General features: G+C 45.1%; 1 long non-coding RNA gene and 1 pseudogene across 3 annotated transcripts in view; both read right to left on the bottom strand.

The window, feature by feature from the left end:
- Positions 1–4,662: 4,662 nt before the first annotated feature.
- LOC100140567 (tumor susceptibility gene 101 protein-like) lies at positions 4,663–6,786 on the bottom strand (annotated as a pseudogene).
- Positions 6,787–12,413: 5,627 nt separating this feature from the next.
- The window catches only part of LOC104974850 (uncharacterized), a 41,456-nt gene continuing 33,879 nt past the window's right edge, over positions 12,414–19,990 (bottom strand). For all 3 annotated transcript variants that reach the window (XR_009491370.1, XR_009491369.1, XR_009491368.1), the window contains 2 exons: positions 13,851–14,032; positions 12,414–12,651 (listed from right to left, as the gene is read on the bottom strand). This is a non-coding gene — a long non-coding RNA (uncharacterized lncRNA). The remainder of the gene's footprint in view (positions 12,652–13,850; positions 14,033–19,990) is intronic.

Raw genomic sequence — 19,990 nt, 5'->3', positions numbered from 1 at the left:
CAGCTAAACTTTTAACAAGTAAAACCTAGGGGGTGGTTTCAAGGACTCTGAAATAGCTGACTGTAGTTTTATCACTACTTGGTCTGCTAAGTCTCTTAAAACAACTTCTCCTATAAAGAGGATGTGATATAGGGACTTTCCTGGTAGTCCAGTGAATGGTTAAGAATCTGCCTTCCAAAGCAGGGCACTTGGGTTCAATCCCTGATGAGGGAACAATGAACCCATCCACCGCAGGACAACTAAGTCTCTGCAACACAACGAAAAGCCCTCACACCACAGGAAAGATTCTGCATGCCCCAATAAAAATCCTGCATGTAACAACTAAGAAATGACACAGCCAAACAAATATTTTTTAAAAAAAGAAGATGCAATACATATATAAAATGGAATGTTACACAGCCATAAAAAGGACCAAAACTATGCCATTTGTGGAGATGTGGATGGATCTATAGAATGTCATACAGGGTGAGGTAAGGCGGAAAGAGAAAAATTAATACTGTACATTAACATACATGTGGAATCTAGAAAAATGGTTTAGTATAGATGATCTTCTTTACAAAGCAGAAATAGACACACTGACATAGAGAATAAATATATACATACTAATTAATGCAGGGGGGAGGGATGAATTAGAAGATTTAGATTGACATATATACACTATTGATACTATGTATAAAATGGATAACTATCCATTTTAGTGGATAATGAGAACCTACTATAGCACAAAGAACTCTATTCACTCTGCATGAGCGTGCCGACTTGCTTTAGTTGTGCCCGACTCTGTGGACTGTAGCCCACCAGGTTCCTCTGCCCATGGGATTCTCAAGGCAAGAGTACTGGAATGAGTGGCCATCCCCTTCTCTAGGGGATCTTCCTGACCCAGGGATTGAACCAGGATCTCTTGAATTGGTAGGTGTGTTCTTTACCATTAGCATCACATGGGAAGCCCACTCAAAACTCTGTGGGGACCTAAATGGGAAGGAAATTCAAAATGGGAGGAGGGGGGGATATGTGTAAACATACAGCTGATTCACTTTGCTGTACATTTTCTAGATACAGCAGAAACTAACACAACATTGTAAAGTAACTATAATCCAATGAAGAAGAAAAAAAAAAAAGACACCCTCTCCTGGCACGCTAAGGAGTTCTCTTGATGCCCGAGAGCCTGGCTAATATTTCTCCCAGGCAACTCCATGCAGCTTTACTGGCACATCCCAATCTAGGTATTGCCAGAGGATTGCCCTTTTACCTTCCAAGGAGCTCTCTGAGGGTCCTTTGTTTTGGCCCATGTCTCTTACGTCCCTCCAGCCAGAGCCATCCTTGAGACAAGTAGGGCAGAAAGCAATACAAGCAGCAGCGCTGGCCACCCAGTGTACTGAGGCCAGCATCCCCGCTGACGTACTCCATGCCCACAGCTCGGGGCTCACACACTGCAGCTTCTGCTCCCTGGGAGTCCTCCTGCCAGTCAGCTCTAGGCAGGAGACAGGACTCCTACCAGTAATTTCAGTATCTACATACTGAGAGTCTTTTCACTGTGTCCCATATTATCTCTTATACACTTTTCCACATTTTATGAAATTTTTTGTCTGTTTTAATTTGGATGTTTACTAAATTGCTGTTTACTAATTTTCTCAACAGCTGTACCTAATCTACTCTTAAATTTAGAAAAAGTATTTGAATACTTTAGTCCAAGAAAATCCACTGTGAATGTATTAAATCTCTCCATATTAGGGATGGAGATAGAGAAACAGATCTCCTCAGACTGACAATCCTCCATGCTCTCTCTCCCCTGGTATAGTTTTAGATTTGCACCCTGCACCTCATCCGCCCTTCCTCAGGCCTTCTTCTAACATCTCCTATAGTGAAGGCATGCTGCTAATGAATCCTTTAAGGTTTTGCATATGTGAAAAAGTGTTTCTTCTTACTTTTTTATAAAAGATGGTTTCACCAGGTGGAGAATCAGAGAGTCACAATATCTTTTCTTTTAATACTTTCAGTACTTCAAAATTTCATTGCTTCCTAAGAGTAGTGTTCTGTCGTTCTTCTCTGTTCATCTGTTTCTCTGGCTGCTTTGAAATTTTCTTCATCACCACATTTAAGAAATCTGATTACAATGTGCCAAGTGTAGTTTTCTTCATGTTTCTCATGCTTAAATTTAACTAAGTGTTGTAGATCTGTAGGTTTCATGGTTTTCATCAAATACAGAAATATTTTGGCCATTATTCCCTAAGAGAGTTCATTAATCACATATTATCCCTCCCACGGGTTGTCTCACAGCTCACTGATCTTCTCATCATTTTTCGATTTTTTTTCTGTTTTTCATTTTGGATAGTTTCTGGCATTGTTTCTATTTCCAACTCACTAATATTGTCTTGCATCTAATTCAGGCTTCCTGGATGGCTCAGTGGGTAAACAATCCATCTTCAGTGCAGAAGACACAGTAGATGCAGGAAGATCCCCTGGAGAAGGAAATGGCAACCCACTCCAGTATTCTTGCCTGGGAAATCCCATGGACAGAGGAACCCTGCAGGCTACAGTCCAAAGGGTCACAAGAATTGCAAAGAGCTGGATACAACTGAGCAACTAAGCACACACACAGTGCCTAATCCACAGTAATTCTATCCAACAGAATACTTTTTTCTATTCAAGTTTGTTTTTCTAAATATACCTATGCTTCCAGCTTCCATGTGTGAGTGGTCCTCTCACCTCTTAAATATTTGGAACACAAAATTTTAATAACTTTTAAAATTTGGTTTACAAACTGTATCATGTTTGTGCTTTCTGGGTTTGTTTACATTGATTTCTTCTTCAATTGTTTATATTGATGCTATTGTTTTCTTTTTTTATTTAGTTATTTTAATTGGAGGCTAATTACTTTACAATATTGTGGTGGATTTTTCCATACATTGACATGAATCAGCCATGGGTGTACCTGTGTCCCACATCCCAAATCCCCCTCCCACCTCCCTCTCCATCCCATCCCTCTGGGTTGTCCCAGTGCACCAGCTTTGAGTGCCCTGTTTCGTGCATCGAACTTGGACTGATCATCTATTTCACATATGGTAATATACATGTTTAAATGCTATTCTCTCAAATCATCCCACCCTCCCAGAGTCCAGAAGTCTGTTCTTTCTCTCTCTCTCTTTTGCTGTCTTGCATATAGGGTCATCACTACCATCTTTCTAAATTCCATATATATGCATTAATATACTGGTGGTTTTCTTTCTGACTGACTTACTTTACACTGTATAATAGGTTCCAGTTTCACCCACCTCATTAGAACTGATTCAAATGCATTCTTTTTAATAGCTCAGTAATATTCCATTGTGTATATGTACCACAGCTTTCTTATCCATTCACCTGCCAGTGGACATCTAGGTTGCTTCCATGTCCTGGCTATTATAAACAGTGCTGCAATGAATACTAGGGTACACATGTCTCTTGCAATTCTGGTTTCCTCGGTGTGTATGCCCAGCAGTGGGATTGCTGGGTCATATAGCAGTTCTATTTCCAGTTTTTTAAGGAATCTCCACACTGTTCTCCATAGTGGCTGTACTAGTTTGCATTCCCACCAACAGTGTAAGAGGGTTCCCTTTTCTCCACACCTTCTCCAGCATTTATTGTTGATAGACTTTTTGATAGCAGCCATTCTGAGGGGCGTGAGATGGTACCTCATAGTGGTTTTGATTTGCATTTCTCTGATAATGAGTGATGTTGAGCATCTTTTCATGTGTTTGTTAGCCATCTATATGTCTTCTTTGGAGAAATATCTGTTCTTTGGCCCATTTTTTGATTGGGTCATTTATTTTGAGCTGCTTGTATATTTTTTAGATTAATTATTTGTCAGTTACTTCGTTTGCTATTATTTTCTCCCATTCTGAAGGCTGTCTTTTCACCTTGCTTATAGTTTCCTTCATTGTGCAAAAGCTTTTAAGTTTAATTAGGTCCCATTTGTTTATTTTTGCTTTTATTTTCATTACTCGGAGGTGGGGCATAGAAGATCTTGCTGTGATTTATGTCAGAGAGTGTTTTGCCTGTTTTCCTCCAGGAGTTTTATAGTTTCTGGTCTTATATTTAGGCCTTTAATCCATTTTGAGTTTATTTTTGTGTATGCTGTTAGAAAGTGTTCTAGTTTCAGTCTTTTACAAGTGGTTGACCAGTTTTCCCAGCACCACTTGTTAAAGAGATTGTCTTTGCTCCATTGTATATTTTTCCCTCCTTTGTCAAAGATAAGGCGTCCAGATGTGTGTGGATTTATCTCTGGGCTTTCTATTTTATTCCATTGGTCTATATTTCTGTCTTTGTGCCAGTACCATACTGTCTTGATGACTGTAGATTTGTAGTATAGGTCTGCAGTCAGGCAGGTTGATTCCTCCATTTCCATTCTTCTTTCTCAAGATTGCTTTGGCTATTTGAGGTTTTTTGTATTTCCATACAAACTGTGAAATTATTTGTTCTAGTTGTGTGAAAAATACTGTTGGTAGCTTGATAGGGATTGCATTGAATCTGTAGATTGCTTTGGGTAGTATATTCATTTTCACTATATTGATTCTTCCAATCCATGAACATGGTATATTTCTCCATCTATTTGTGTCATCTTTGATTTCTTTCATCAGTGTTTTCTAGTTTTCTATATATAGGTCTTTTATTTCTTTATGTAGATTTATCCCTAGGTATTTTATTATTTTTTTGCAATGGTGAATGGGATTGTGTCCTTAATTTCTCTGTTTTCTCATTGTTAGTGTATAGGAATGAAAGGGATTTCTGTGTATTAAATTTATATCCTGCAACTTTACTATATTCATTGATTAGCTCTAGTAATTTTCTGGTGGTGTATTTAGTTTTCTATGTATAGGACTATGTCATCTGCAAACAGTGAGTTTACTTCTTCTTTTCCAGTCTGGATTTCTTTTATTTCTTTTTCTTCTCTGACTGCTGTGGCTAAAATTTCCAAAACTATGTTGATAGTAGTGGTGAGAGTGGAGACTCTTGTCTTGTTCCTGACTTTAGGGGAAATGCTTTCAATTTTTCACCACTGAGGATAATGTTTGCTGTGGGTTTATCATATATGGCTTTTATTAGGTCAAGGTATGTTCATTCTATGCCTGCTTTTTGGAGAGGTTGTTTTTTTTTTTTTATGCAACAAATTTTATTTAGCATAGTCAGTCCCAACATTCAGCACAAAAAGAGTTTACAGAGGATACAAAGTGCATTAATAAAAGCCAGTCTTTACCAAAAGAAAATAGAAAATATATTATTGATTCAAAATATTTTACACTTGAATGATAAACTGCAAAAACTTATTTTGGGCATCTACTGATATAAGAGAAAGGAAGAGAAGAAAAGAATACTTTAGAAGAGTTCAATCTCCATATGGTATCAGAGAAGTCAGTAGAAGTCACTGAGACCAGCAGTCTTTCTTGCTTTCTGCATTAGTACCCTCAGCTGGAACTGATTATGGGACAGAAGATGTACATGCTTTAGGAAGACATCTAGATCTATTACTCCCTGCCTCAAGGCTTCTCCCAGGTAAAAAACAGTGTCTTCAATAGCATTTTCCTCTGCATACAGATTTAGGATCTGTTTGTATAGTGGGGCTGTGGGAATGATAACTTCATCAATATCATTGTTTTCAGATTGATTTTCCATTTTCTCCAGAGCAGAACTGAGTTCTTCATCCTTCTTTCTCAAAAGTTCTATGTTTTTATCAACCTCAGCTACTTCTTGATCTTAATGGTTAACCATCTCTTCGAGTTTCTGGTGACCTTTTTTCAGGTCTTCCTCTGTTCGTTTCAAGGCATTGAGTTCTGCCTGGGCACAATCCATTTCCTCCTTCATCCGACATCTCAGTTTGTCACTGACCGCTGAGATGAGAGAGGCTCGGATAGTGTCCTTGCTGACTGTGCCACCCCTACTGGGACCAACAGCGGTCACAGGAGGCTGGGAAGGGTACTGGGAACTTGTTGTGGCAGGATACTGACCACCAGGTGGGTAAGGACAGCCTGTGTAACCACTGGGATTGGGAGGGTACCCAGATGGGTATGCAGAAATCCTACTTGGCATGCCTGGCATGTAGGAATTATTTGGTTGCCCTGTTGCCTGATATGGTGGATAGGATGCTGAAACAATAGGATGAGAGAAGACTGGAGGTTCATCTCCAAACACCACAATCATGACTTGAATAAGCCCCAACAAGTCTGACTGGGGTGCTCCCATTCATGTAGATTAGGAAAATATATCTTCCCATTAGCATCCACGTGCTTTCCTATTTTAATAGTCATTGAGCTAGTAGGCTTAACGAAACAGATAGGGGGATTATATGGATATGTGTCCAACAGCCACAGGCAGATTGAAATATTGTATGTATGACCTCTATAACCCACAGAAATTGTTCCAGTAAGGTTCATTAGTTCCCTGGAACTGCCATCATTAAAAACATATGAATCCAATACAGGTCTGAAATCTTTGTATAGAGTAATAACGTTAACAGTTTCACGTACAGTTAGGTCTCTGTATTTGTACTTGGACACCATTTTCTTGAGCTGGCTCTCTGACTTCACCATGGTGGCCGCCTCACGACTCCGGTCCCTGCAGGCAGAGGGTCAGCCGCTCTGGGGCTGCCCCAGGCCACCCCACACAACTGCACACAGATGAGCCAGCCCCTCAGCCCCCTGGAGAGTTTTTATCATAAATGGATGTTGAATTTTGCCAAAGGCTTTCTCTGCATCTATTGAGAAAATCATATGGTTTTTCTCTTTCAATTTATTAATGTGGTATATCACATTGATTGATTTGTAAATATTGAAGTATATTGATTCTATTCTTTAATTCTGTTTTTCAATTGTTCTTTGGCCCATTTTTTGATTGGGTCATTTATTTTTCTGGTATTGAACTGCATGAGCTGCTTGTATATTAATTCTTTGTCAGTTACTTCTCCAAAGAAGACATATAGATGGCTAACAAACACATGAAAAGATGCTCAACATCACTCATTATCAGAGAAATGCAAATCAAAACCACTATGAGGTACCATCTCACGCCCCTCAGAATGGCTGCTATCAAAAAGTCTATCAACAATAAATGCTGGAGAGGGTGTGGAGAAAAGGGAACCCTCTTACACTGTTGGTGGGAATGCAAACTAGTACAGCCACTATGGAGAACAGTGTGGAGATTCCTTAAAAAACTGGAAATAGAACTGCTATATGACCCAGCAATCCCACTGCTGGGCATACACACCGAGGAAACCAGAATTGCAAGAGACATGTGTACCCTAGTATTCATTGCAGCACTGTTTATAATAGCCAGGACATGGAAGCAACCTAGATGTCCACTGGCAGGTGAATGGATAAGAAAGCTGTGGTACATATACACAATGGAATATTACTGAGCTATTAAAAAGAATGCATTTGAATCAGTTCTAATGAGGTGGGTGAAACTGGAACCTATTATACAGTGTAAAGTAAGTCAGTCAGAAAGACTGTTCTGTTCTTCAAGTCTTCAATTGTTTATATTGATATCTTTGTTTTTATTGATTCATTTATATTGACTACTTCTGATCATAGTTCATACTTTTCTGCTTTGCTTGCTTGCTAATTCTTCAATGAGAAATATTCTAAAACTTAAAATTTTAGGTGTTAGGTACCTCTGTAGTTCTACAGATACTCTTGAACTTTGTTTCTTTTATTTTGAAATAGATTGATCCATTTGAAGCTTCCTTTAAGCACTGTTCAGTTCAGTTCAGTTCAGTCACTCAGTCGTGTCCGACTCTTTGCGACCCCATGAATCGCAGCACGCCAGGCCTCCCTGTCCATCACCAACTTCCAGAGTTCACCCAGACTCACGTCCATGGAGTCAATGATGCCATCCAGCCATCTCATCCTCTGTCGTCCTCTTCTCCTCCTGCCCCCAATCCCTCCCAGCATCAGAGTCTTTTCCAATGAGTCAACTCTTTGCATGAGGTGGCCAAAGTACTGGAGTTTCAGCTTTAGCATCATTCCTTCCAAAGAAATCTCAGGGCTGATATCCTTGCAGTCCAAGGGACTCTCAAGAGTCTTCTCCAACACTACAGTTCAAAAGCACCAATTCTTTGGCGCTCAGCCTTCTTCACAGTCCAACTCTCACATCCATACGTGAACACAAGAAAAACCATAGCCTTGACTAGACGAACCTTTGGTGGCAGAGTAATGTCCCTGCTTTTCAATATGCTATCTAGGTTGGTCATAACTTTCCTTCCCAGGAGTCAGCGTCTTTTAATTTCATGGCTGCAGTCACCATCTACAGTGATTTTGGAGCCCAGAAAAATAAAGGCTGACACTGTTTCCACTGTTTCCCCATCTATTTCCCATGAAGGGATGGGACCGGATGCCACGATCTTCGTTTTCTGAATGCTGAGCTTTTAAGGCAACTTTTTCATTCTCCACTTTCACTTTCATCAAGAGGCTTTTTAGTTCCTATTCACTTTCTGCCATAATAGTAGTGTCATCTGCATATCTGAGGTTATTGATATTTCTCCTGGCAATCTTGATTCCAGCTTTTGCTTCTTCCAGCCCAGCGTTTCTCATGATGTTCTCTGCATATAAGTTAAATAGGCAGGGTGATAATATACAGCCTTGACGTACTCCTTTTCCTGTTTGGAACCAGTCTGTTGTTCCATGTCCAGTTCTAACGGTTGCTTCCTGACCTGCATACAGATTTCTCAAGAGGCAGGTCAGGTGGTCTGGTATTCCCATCTCTTTCAGAATTTTCCACAGTTTATTGTGATCCACACAGTCAAAGGCTTTGGCATAGTCAAGAAAGCAGAAATAGATGTTTTTCTGGAACTCTCTTGCTTTTTCCATGATCCAGCAGATGTTGGCAATTTGATCTCTGGTTCCCCTGCCTTTTCTAAAACCAGCTTGAACATCAGGAAGTTCACCATTCACATATTGCTTAAGCCTGGCTTGGAGAATTTTGAGCATTACTTTATTAGCGTGTGAGATGACTGCAATTGTGTGGTAGTCTGAGCATTCTTTGGCATTGCCTTTCTTTGGGATTGGAATGAAAACTGACCTTTTCCAGTCCTATGGCCACTGCTGAGTTTTCCAAATTTGCTGGCATACTGAGTGCAGCACTTTCACAGCATCATCTTTCAGGATTTGAAATAGCTCAAATGGAATTCCATCACCTCCACTAGCTTTGTTCGTAGTGATGTTTTCTAAGGTCCACTTGACTTCACATTCCAGGATGTCTGGCTCTAGGTGAGTGATCACACCATCGTGATTATCTGGGTTGTGAAGATCTTTTTTGTACAGTTCTTCCATGTATTCTTGCCACCTCATCTTAATATATTCTGCTTCTGTTAGGTCCATACCATTTCTGTCCTTTATTGAGCCCATCTTTGCATGAAATGTTCCCTTGGTATCTCTAATTTTCTTGCAGAGATCTCTAGTCTTTCCCATTCTGTTGTTTTCCTCTATGTCTTTGCATTGATCGCTGAGGAAGGCTTTCTTATCTCTTTTTGCTATTCTTTGGAACTCTGCATTCAGATGCTTATATCTTTCCTTTTCTCCTTTGCTTTTCGCTTCTCTTCTTTTCACGCTATTTGTAAGGCCTCCCCAGACAGCCATTTTGCTTTTTTTCATTTCTTTTCCATGGGGATGGTCTTGATCCCTGTCTCCTGTACAATGTCACAAACCTCATTCCATAGTTCATCAGGCATTCTATCTATCAGTCTAGTCCCTTAAATCTATTTCTCACTTCCACTGTATAATCATAAGCGATTTGATTTAGGTCATACATGAATGGTCTAGTGGTTTCCCTACTTTCTTCAATTTCAGTCTGAATTTGGCAATAAGGAGTTCATGATCTGAGCCACAGTCAGCTCCTGGTCTTGTTTTTGCTGACTGTATAGAGCTTCTCCATCTTTGGCTGCAAAGAATATAATCAATCTGATTTCGGTGTTGACCATCTGGTGATGTCCATGTGTAGAGTCTTCTCTTGTGTTGTTGGAAGAGGATGTTTGTTATGACCAGTGCATTTTCTTTTTTTTTTTTTTTAAGCTTTTATTGAGTTTGTTACAATTTTGCTTCTGTTGTTTCATGTTCTGTTCTTTTGGCCAGGAGGCATGTGGGATCTTGGCTACCTAAGCAGGGATCAAACTCGCACCCCCTGCATTGGAAGGTGAAGTCTTAACCACTGACCAGTGTATTTTCTTGGCAAAACTCTATTAGTCTTTGCCCTGCTTTATTCTGTATTCCAAGGCCAAATTTGCCTGTTACTCCAGGTGTTTCTTGGCTTCCTACTTTTGCATTCCAGTCCCCTATAATGAAAAGGACATCTTTTGGGGGTGTTAGTTCTAAAAGGTCTTGTAGGTCTTCATAGAACCGTTCAACTTCAGCTTCTTCAGCATTCCTGGTTGGGGCATAGACTTGGATTACTGTGATATTGAATGGTTTGCCTTGGAAACGAACAGAGATCATTCTGTCGTTTTTGAGATTGCATCCAAGTACTGCATTTCAGACTCTTTTGTTGACCATGATGGTTACTCCATTTCTTCTAAGGGATTCCTGCCCGCAGTAGTAAATACAATGGTCATCTGAATTAAATTCACACATTCCAGTCCATTTTAGTTTGCTGATTCCTAGAATGTCGACGTTCACTCTTGCCATCTCCTGTTTGACCACTTCCAATTTGCCTTGATTCATGGACCTAACATTCCAGGTTCCTATGCAATATTGCTCTTTACAGCATCATTCCTTGCTTCTATCACCAGTCACATCCACAACTGGGTATTGTTTTTGCTTTGGCTCCATCCCTTCATTCGTTCTGGAGTTATTTCTCCACTGGTCTCCAGTAGCATATTGGGCACCTACTGACCTGGGGAGTTCCTCTTTCAGTATCCTATCATTTTGCCTTTTCATACTGTTCATGGGGTTCTCAAGGCAAGAATACTGAAGTGGTTTGCCATTCCCTTCTCCAGTGGACCACATTCTGTCAGACCTCTCCACCATGACCCGCCTGTCTTGGGTGGCCCCACGAGCATGGCTTAGTTTCATTGAGTTAGACAAGGCTGTGGTCCTAGTGTGATTAGATTGACTAGTTTTCTGTGATTATGGTTTCAGTGTGTCTGCCCTCTGATGCCCTCTTGCAACACCTACCATCTTACTTCCGTATCTCTTACCTTGGACGTTGGGTATCTCTTCACAGCTGCTCCAGCAAAGTGAAGCTGCTGCTCCTTACCTTGGACGAGGAGTATCTCCTCACCGACGCCCCTCCTGACCTTGAACGTGTAATAGCTCCTCTAGGCCCTCCTGTGCCCGCGCAGCCACCGCTCCTTGGATGTAGGGTTGCTCCTCCCAGCCGCCGCCCCTGGCCTCAGGTGTGGGGTAGCTCCTCCCAGCCACCGCCCCTGGCCTCGGACGTGGGGTAGCTCCTCTTGGCTGCTCCTGCGCTGTCGCAGCCTGGCACTCTTGGCCATCACCCCTGACCTCGGACGCGGGGTAGCTCCTCCCGGCTGCCCCCCCTGACCTTGGATGTGGGGTAGCTCCTCTCGGCCATTCCTGCGCTGTCCCAGCCTGGCACTCTTGGCCACTGCCCCTGACCTCGGACGTGGGGTAGCTCCTCTTGGCCATTCCTGTGCCGTCGCAGCCTGGCACTCTCAGCCGCTGCCCCTGACCTCAGACGTGGGGTAGCTCCTCTCGGCTGTTCCTGCGCCGTCAAAGCCTGGCACTCTCGGCCACTGCCCCTGACCTCAGACGTGGGGTACTCCTCTTGGCCGCTGCCCCTCAGGCATGGGGTCCTCCCGGCTTCTGCCCCTGACCTCAGATGTGGGGTAGCTCCTCTCGGCCATTCCTGCACCGTCGCAGCCTGGCACTCTCGGCCACTGCCCCTGACCTCAGACGTGGGGTAGCTCCTCTCGGCTGTTCCTGCGCCGTCAAAGCCTGGCACTCTCGGCCACTGCCCCTGACCTCAGACGTGGGGTACTCCTCTTGGCCGCTGCCCCTCAGGCATGGGGTCCTCCCGACTTCTGCCCCTGACCTCGGATGTGGGGTAGCTCCCCTCGGCTGCTCCTGCGCTGTCACAACCTGGCACTCTCGGCCGTCGCCCCTGACCTCGGACACTGGGTAGCTCCTCCCGGCTGCCGCCCCTCACCTCGGACGTGGGGTAACTCCTCTTGGCTGCTGCCCCTCAGGCATGGGGTCCTCCCGGGTTCTGCCCCTGACCTCGGAAGTGGGGTAGCTCCTCTCAGTCACGCTATGTGCGCCAGTTGCAGCCGCCCACGCTATGTGCCACACAAACTTGTCCACAGTCCCAGGTTTATCCTCGTTCTGTCTGACCCTGGTCCCCATGCTCTCAATGACCACTTCTCCTCACCATCTCCCAAGATCTCCTGCCTCACATCGTTCCCACAGCACACACACACTGGGCACACTGAGCAAAGCTGCAGTTATTTTATTAGAGTCAGCCTGACAGAGACCATATTACGTGAAACAGGTGTCTGGATTCCAGCTTTCGTTGAGAAGGAGAATCAGGCAGGTAGATCAAGCGCCGACCAGGCATCCCTGGCAAAGATTATCTCGCCAAAGATGTCACACTGAGAATTAATCCTAAAACAGTATCCACCACTGAGGACAGTACATAGCCATTGCAATCCTCACTCAAGATGATGGAAATCTAGGAGGGAGGAGAAGGAGGAAAGACAGGACCTGAGCCCACAGCTTGGCTATTCTGTCTCCCCAGGATCACCTGACGCCTTACCCTCAGAGATTCAGCCCCATCTCCAGCAAGGACCTCTGCCCACAGACCCACTACTGGAGAGGGGGCTGCCAGGAGGCACCAGGGGGAGAATGGCTCCCTAATAGCCCAGGCACAGGTGTCAGGAGGGAGATAGAGTCACCAACCATGCCAGGGAGGGGAGGAGATAACAAGGGTCAGCAGGGCACAGCAGGGGCTGGTTCTGAGGAGGAGCAGAGTGCTAGAGTCTGGGTTTGGGTCACACCTCCGGCACCTGATCCTCTTCTGTCAGGTGTGCTGGGTGGACGGACTGTGCAGGCAGGTGTCGTAAACAACCCCATGTGCCCTGTGTGCTCATGTTAGTGCATGAAACTCTGTTCCTGGAAAACCTCTCATTTTAAAAAATCAACAACTTGAGGAAAATATGCTGAGACAGACTATTTAAAATCTCCAATACTTACGAAAAGAACAAAGAGGGGAAAAAAGAATACTTCAGGAGATACATTGCTAGCTCAGGTGAGCAGCCACAAAGACCTAGAAGTCTCCTCAGTAGTTTCAGGCACCAAAATACCACAGTGGAAAATCAGGCTTGTAGGCACTGAGACCATCTCGGTGGAAATGGGGTTCTGAGCCAGAGCAATGGCCATCAGAGTGGGGAAAAGATGAAGGGAAGTGGAGATAAGTCATAAACCTTACAAACCTAGAGAATCTCATCCTGGAAAGAGACTCTTACTGTAGGGGATCCTTTACAATATTCCTAAAAGGAAGCTGATATTACTCCTTCAGATGTGGGAGCTGAATGCTTCCTTTCCTGTCAAGAATAAAATTCTACTCCTCCAATGCTAGCTCCTCACACTGAGGAAAAAAACATGAGTTAACATACTTGGTGCCAGTCCCCTATTGTGTGCAAGCTGACTGGCGTAACACAGGCATATTCAGTAGCAGAAGAGGCTGGACATGCAGGTGGACTGTCCTTGCATATTACAGGTGCTGCAGGGTGGAGCAAAGGTTTATGTGCTTCTTTGTTTATAGCTCTTGTCTGCCACATATCCCATGACTGCATGATCTATTACCATGTGGCATAGTGCACTATGCATGTTAGTGGGCAGGGCAGGGTAGGGGTGAGGGGAGTAAATTACCATGCTTTTTATATTCAACAGTTTGTCATCAAATCCCGCCTCATTGAAGCAATCCTGGATTCTTCCTATAGCTTCATTTTCTGCATCAGTAGCACTGACCAAACTGAGCGTTGAGTTCAACAATGTTTTGCTTCCAAGGGCCATTGAGCTAAACGCTGCACTAAACACAGGGCAGGCTTTGGCTGAAGGCACAGACAGAAAACACTTCATCAAAAGAATAACCAGAGTAGGAGGTTCCTGTTTCCCACCACTTGATAAGAACTCACACATCCAAAGCTTCCAGACTTACTTCCCAAAGCTTCCAGACCCGCCCTCACCCAGGACTGCTTACATCCCAGACAGAAAACCTTCCCTATGAGGCACTCCCAGCAGAGGGAGCAGCAAGAGGGGCGAGGTCTGGAGACTCCTCTGCCCTTGCCCACCATCCCCAGGCATATCAGCCAGCTTCCACCCTTCCAGTGAGCACCACTACACCCAACAAACTATCCCCTACGGTGTGCACAGATAACGACCCTTCCAACTCCACACCACCCCCTCCCTTCAAAGACTTAAAGCCTCAAGAAGTTTGTGCAGGACTCCTGGGTACCATCAGACAGCTGCCCTCAGAATCTGCCCCGAGAAGCGGCTTGGACAGGACTGGGAAGGATGCAGTGAGAAGGAACTGGGCAAGGATCTGGACCCTCCTTCCTACCCTCATGCATCTCAAAGGTCAGCTCTCTGGTCACCAGCAAGGCCAGCACAAGCAGTGCTCCCTTCATCATGGTGGTGGCTGGAGTACTCTGCTAAGGGCAGGGTTTCTGTCACTTTATAAACAACTAGCTCCCTGAGCCCAGCCTATGCCCCTCCCAGGAGGAAGGGGCCTTGGCAAGGCTCCTGGCACAGGTGGCTCCCTAGGCCCTTGGGGTGTTTATGGTGGAAGCCCTTCCTACTCTGAGAGCAGAGCTCCTGGAGAAGATGTGGTAGCATCTTTGCCAAAGATCAAGTGGAGCTAACATTTCTAAGTGACTCCATTTGGAGCCAAGTGCGTTGATGTCCCAGCCCCAACCATCACCAGTTTTCCTGGTCATCCTTCCCCCAGCCCATCCTGGTTCCCAGGGGCAGCACTCTCCCAAACTGAGCAGTTGGAATCACAAGAGGGTCAAGGACAGGTCTACACCACTGTTGGGCAGAAAAAAGGTAATCCAGAATCCTTCCTTTTCCCCCCAAGTCCTGGAGATAAGAATGAAGAGCTGGGCCTTCCTGCAGCCTCTAAATATCTTAACAGCTTCAGTCTCTACACTGGGCCCTGAGTACTGATAGACAGTACCAGTACTGGAGCCTTGGGCTCCAAATCATTCCAACCTGGGAACTCATAACCTGAAGACATGTGGGTTTTCCTAGGCGCTGGTAATTCTGTAATATTGGATAACTCTACCAGCTTTCCTCTGGGCATTAAGAGAGCAAGTCCTGGCACGTTCTGGACCTCTAGTGGCTCCAGCTTTGCCCCTTCTCCTGGCTGTCCCACCCTCTTCCATCTGTGAACCTGGTCTCAAGAGGTGTTTGGATGGCAGTCTATCCAGAAACATCAGTGAGCAGCTGTGGGGTGCGGTTTGTCTCCTGTATCTGAGACTCTATGAGATTCACAGCCCTACAGGACACAGGGGATGGGAGCTCTAAGGCCCAGACTGCTGGGTCCACCAGAGGTGGAACTGCACATGTGAAAACCCTCAAGAGCCAAACTCAACCTTCCAGGCTAGGAAAGCAGTTTGTTGGTACAAACAAAATGAGATTGACCTTGAAAACTCTTGAAGGAAGTCTGAGAAGCTCCCAATGGCCAAACTGGCAACAGTTAGACAGACAAAATAAATCAGAGTATTAGACGCTAACCCAAAGTATAAATTAATACCTGTGAGTTCAACTGATATGAAGAAATGATTAAATAAATAAATAGGGATTTCCCTAGATGCCCTCCTGTGCAATGAAAGCTGGTTCAATCCCCGGTTAGGGAACTAAGATCCCACATGCCCTGGGGCAACTAGAAGCATCCCACTGCAACTAGAAAGCCTGTGCTCTGCAAAGAAAAAAATCCACAAGTCGCAACCAAGACCTAGCACACTTAAACCATTAATAAACTAAAATAAATGAAACTAAATAAATGTGGGAGAGGAGACAAAAATTCCATACAGAAACATCCTGAATATCACAGGTAGATTATCCCCTCTAGGAGGCAAACTTAACTGTTCTGCCCCCTCAAGTGTGGGCTTGACTTATTAACTCACCTCCAAAGGAAACAAGAGGGGAAGGGGAAAAACAGTGCAGAAACCAGACAAAAACAATATTAATCAACTAATCAAGGCTGATATTCCCACTGGTAAGGCACACAGCTGTCATGTGTACCCTGATGTGAGGTGACAGGAAAGGCACTTCACCTGTGTGGTGTCTTCCTCAAACCAGAAAGTCTGAACCCCATGGGATATTATGAGAACAGCAGCAGACAAACTCAGCTTGGAGGCCTCCTACCATCCCTGGCCAATCCTCCTCATGACTGTCAAGGCCATGACAGACTAGGAGAGAATGAGTAAGCCACAGAGCAGAGGACACTGGGGACACATGACAGTGAATGCAGTGAGTATAGGTTGTGGATTTCATCCTGAAATACAGGAGACATTAATGGACAACCCAGGTGAAATCCAAATAAAGTATGAGGTTAGTTAGTAATAATTTTCTAATGTTGTTTCTCAGTTTTGAGAAATACTTGCAACTTTTCAATAAATAAAAAGTTCTCCAATTAAAAATTAATTTAAAAAAAACCTTGCACAAGTAAAGGGCCACATCAGTGGCATTCCTCCACTGACCCTGACCAACTCTTCATCCTGATGTCATCAAATATCCCCATGATCTGGGGACGTCTCAGAGGATCCTGTGGCACCCTCAGAAGGGCACTGGGCTGGATCCATAGCAGCCACCTGTGTTACTCAGCACTCCAGGCCCTGGCTCCTCTCCTCACAGAGTTGGGGAGGGCACTGGGGGCAGTGTCTTCTGAAGGACAGGAAGCATGGGATCCATGGGCAGGGGTCCCACATCATGGAAGTTCTGCCGCCACAGACAAAGAGCCAGCATGTGCAGCCTGGGCCTTGTGGTGTTCATCTTCCTGCCCAGGAACCTCTGAGGCACTTCTGCAACCACCTGAGCTGCAACCACGTGACCTTCAGAGGGATGGTCCTCTGGCAGCAGGAGCCATGGCGAGGAGGGGCTGCATGGAAGTGAGCTGACACTGCAGCTCAGTACTTGGTGACTCTTTGCCAAGAGTAGTTACCGGATGTGAATCCTATTTGGCATAGGGTTCTGAGTGTGGTCACACCTTTGTGTCCCAAATTCAGATCAGGCATTCAGGAAACCTTAATCTGCCACAGGTGACTCAGGCAAAGGCCAGTCAGATGCCTCCAGCAAAAAACTACTTGATTATGACTCATTGCACATTTTAAACCTTTACCATATGTAATTACTTCCAGGTAATATTCATAAAGCCATCTAGAGTAGGTAGAATTAAAGATATTCTTGCTTATCACCTCAAGAAATGGAATATTCCTGCCATTATTCTAACAAACACTGTGCAACATCTACCGAATGCTGGGCCCTCTCCAATCCTGGGGATGCTGCAGTACACAGCACAGCTCTCACTCTCCTGCAGCTCTTCATCACCTAAGAGGGAGGGAAAGACAGTGACCCCGTGGGAAGAGGCACTCTGGGAGAAGATGAAGCAGGGGGAGAAGACAGAGGGCTGTGGGGGGAGGATGGAGGCAGGACACTTTGATAGGCGGGCTCAAAAGTCTGGAGAAATCTGCCCTGTGATACTTGAAGACACCTGAGGATGAGGGAATGAATCATGCAGCCACTGGAGGAAGAGCCTTCCAGGCTGGGAGGACTCCACGTGCAGAGTCCCTGCTGCAGGAGCACACTTAGTCAGGTCAAGAAGCAGACAGGAGGCACTGAGGGAGGGGAGAAAGGCAGGGATAAGTTCACAGAGGCAGCAGCAGTGCGGGGCTGTTGTGCAACTGGCCCAGAGATTGTGGCCTAGAGTGGGCCTGGCTTTTCCTCAAGAGGAGATTTGGGGGAACAGTACAGAGACACTCAAGAGTAGAAAGAGTTGCAGAAAATGGATGTACCTAAAGACCATCATACTAAGTGAGGAATGTGAGACTAAGAAGCAGAAATATCTTACAATATCTTTTATATGAGGAATCTAAAAAGACATGATACAGATGGACTAACTTACAAAACAGAAACAGATTGACAGGGAATGAACTTATGGTTGCCTTGAGTAAGGATGAGGGGAAGTGATAATTAGGAATTTCAGCATAGACAGGTCCACAATGCTATATTTAAAATGGATTATCAATAAGGACCAATTGTACAGCACAGGGAACTTTGCTCAATGTTATGCGGCAGCCTGGATGGGGGGGCAGTTTGGGAAAGAATAGATACATGTATGTATTTTTATGGGTGAGTCTCTTTGTTGTCCACCTGAAACTACCATAAAACAGTTAATCCACTAAACTTCAATACAAAAGAAAAAGTTAAATAAAAAAAAAAAAGACGTTGTAAAGAATAATCCTGTATATAATGATGTTCTATCAAAGTCACCAGTTGGCAGGACTGGTCAAGAGAAAACGAAATTTCTGGGCCAGCACATAGAAGAGCTTTCCAGGTTCCAGATACTTATTCAGGGAAGTAGCCCAACAAGGGCCACTGACAAGATCAAGGACACGGTGATAGCAGCAGGGCAGGAGCCACCAGAGACCCTGACCAGGGGCTCAGGGCTTTGCCTGGAATTTACTCCCTGTGAGACCATTTGCTAAGCACTGAGCTTCATGAGGACCCATAAGGTCCACACCAGCCTCTCTTCAAGGTCACAGTTGTTCTGACAGCCTGTCACTGCCCATCATTCAGGAGGCCTGATCTGGGAGCACTTTTTCACTTTTTGGTTAACCTGGGGATTTTCAGTTGTTAATATTCCTGAGTCAGCTGCCCCTCCCACAGAGCCCTCCAGTGGGGAGGAGGCTGAGCCAGTGCCCTCTGTGGACTCAAGGACTAGCATCTTGCCAACACACACAGCTCCTCCTGTGCAGCCCCGGGCACCTTTACACTGTGGCCTGGCATATCTCCTGAAAAAAGGAAGCACGTGACACAGTCCCCTGGGGTGAGGACAAGCACAGGCATAAAAGGGCTCCAGGTGAGTAGCGAGCACCTGCCACCAGCACCATGACACGGGCTGGAGCTCTTCTGCTGCTCTGCGCTGCCTTGCTCTTCATTGTGGGCGTTAGTGAGTAGCTGTGATCTGGGCTCCCCAAGGGTTCTGACACCTTCCCAGGGCAGCAATAAGCATGTCAGAAAGGGAAGGGAACAGTGTGTTCTGGTAAGTATCTTTCAGGGAGTTTCCCCTTATCGTTCTGTTTCAGAGTGTGATGACATCTGCCCAGCCTTGAGGGACACTGTTGACCTGTTCCTATCAGGAAGCCATGAGGCCTATATTGAACAAGTTGAAAAGTATAACCAAAACTCTGATGTACTAGAAACCGCTGATACCCTGAAGAGCTGTGTTGATGAGAAGTTGACACCAGAGGATAAACAGGATACTCTCAGTGCTCTGGTGGGTCAGGCTGTCTGTGAATGTGCCTGTGGGACCTATGGCGGGGGCATGGGGGGGCAGAGAGGGATGTGTCAGGGGTCTGCTCAGGGCACTGGAAAGTGGGGGAGATCATTTCCTCTCCACCCTGGCCCTTCCCTGGGGACCTGGGAGCAGAAAGAACCTCATAAATGAGGAGGTAGAAAGGAAGAGGCCGACACCCACAGTGTGGGAAAGGATCCTGCAGGAAGACTCAATCCAGCCTGGAGTTCTTGAGCTGGCCCTGACTGCTCAGCTCTGCCTGGTCACAGGCCTGGGACCCTCCAGGCCCTCCTGACTCTGGGACACCACCTGCCTTTCGAGTTAGGCCCTCACCAGTGGCCTCCCTGACTTCAGCCTCTCCAGCACACGAACCTGAATCTGCTGCAGTCCATTCCCACTGAGTCCTTCCTCTCTCCAAACATCAGGTGCTTCAAGTCCCTACTCCATCTCACCTAAACCCCACATTTGTCTTTGTTCCCTGAATTCCAAAGGG

The sequence above is a fragment of the Bos taurus genome, chromosome 18 (assembly GCF_002263795.3).
Source record: "Bos taurus isolate L1 Dominette 01449 registration number 42190680 breed Hereford chromosome 18, ARS-UCD2.0, whole genome shotgun sequence".
Lineage (NCBI taxonomy): Eukaryota > Metazoa > Chordata > Mammalia > Artiodactyla > Bovidae > Bos > Bos taurus.
The sequence above is the reverse complement of the archived record's forward strand: the minus strand, read 5'-3'. Positions and strand labels throughout refer to the sequence as shown.